Source organism: Bombus fervidus, unplaced genomic scaffold (assembly GCF_041682495.2).
Source record: "Bombus fervidus isolate BK054 unplaced genomic scaffold, iyBomFerv1 scaffold0082, whole genome shotgun sequence".
NCBI lineage: Eukaryota > Metazoa > Arthropoda > Insecta > Hymenoptera > Apidae > Bombus > Bombus fervidus.
The window spans coordinates 1-1,234 of NW_027212644.1; the positions used below are offsets into that span (position 1 = coordinate 1).

A 1,234-nucleotide genomic window follows, 5' to 3' on the forward strand; every position below is an offset into this window, starting at 1 on the left:
CTTCTTCTTGCGCTTCGTCCGACTCAGAAACGTTCGTAAAACACGAACGACGGCGGGTTGTCAAGCCAAGAAGGGACAGAGAAGAGACGGAGGTAGTTTTGCGAGTCTCCCGTGAACGCGATAGATTTTTCATATATATTTGTATCGAGAGCATGCGTACGCCGGTCTCCACACGATCCAGCGACGAACGCCGACGAACGTCCAACAATCGCTCGTACGTCGCGTACGAGCCCTCGACCGCTCTTTAATTCGTATTCTTTTGCTTGGCGCTCGTCCTCCGACTCGGAAACGTTCGTTTAAAGATAAAACGAACGACGGCGGGCTGTCGACGAGGCAAGAAAGAACAGAGAGAGACGGACCGAGAGCAACGATACGCAACGCAAGCAGTCTTAGGTTTACGTGAGCAACCCTCAGCCAGGCGTGGTCCAGGAATTGTATCCGTGGACCGCAATGTGCGTTCGAAATGTCGATGTTCATGTGTCCTGCAGTTCACACGTTGACGCGCAATTAGCTGCGTTCTTCATCGACCCACGAGCCAAGTGATCCACCGTTCAGGGTAATCGTTTATGCATGGATTTTTGTTTGTGTACTCAGGTTTTTGTACTCTTATTCTCGGTTCGAAAGAAGCCGATATCCGACAAACGTCCGACCAACGGGAATCGAACGCGCGGAAGTCGCCATATGATTGACGACACGAAAATACGTTCGAAAACGAAATCGGACGGACTGCGCGACGACACACGCAGCCCGCCGACCGGGCGTAAAGTGCATTATAATATATAACAACCAACGAGATCGAAGCTCCGTTCGTCAGGAAACGACGGGGATATAACACCCGATTCTGAATCCTCTGTACAGCACACGATCTCGCGAAGAAAGCGCACGGTGGCTAGCCCATGATATATATATATGTTCGTTCCTCTCGTCCAGTTATTCGAAGCAAACAGCCGATATGCATCTCCATCGTTCGGGTAAAAAAAAATCGATGGGACGCGCACGGTCGTAGTCTTCCTCGCGCGGTCGTTTCTTCCCGATAGCCAGAAGCAGAGTTTGAAAAACTCTAGCGACGGAACGAGGCATTAGACTCTCGACAACGAGGATAGAGAGACGGCCGGCGATCCCCTCTGAATCGACTTCGGTGGTTCAGGTAAAAATAAAAAAAATCGATGGACGCGCACGGTCGTCGTTCCTCTTCCTCGCGCGCGGTCTATTCTTCCCGATAGCCAGAAGCAGA

At 51.2% G+C, this 1,234-nt stretch overlaps 1 non-coding gene across 1 annotated transcript; it reads right to left on the minus strand.

Moving 5' to 3' along the window:
* Positions 1-404: 404 nt before the first annotated feature.
* Positions 405-559, minus strand: LOC139997416 (5.8S ribosomal RNA). Its single transcript, XR_011802797.1, has one exon. It is a non-coding gene; the product is annotated as a 5.8S ribosomal RNA (ribosomal RNA).
* Between the last annotated feature and the right edge of the window lie 675 nt (positions 560-1,234).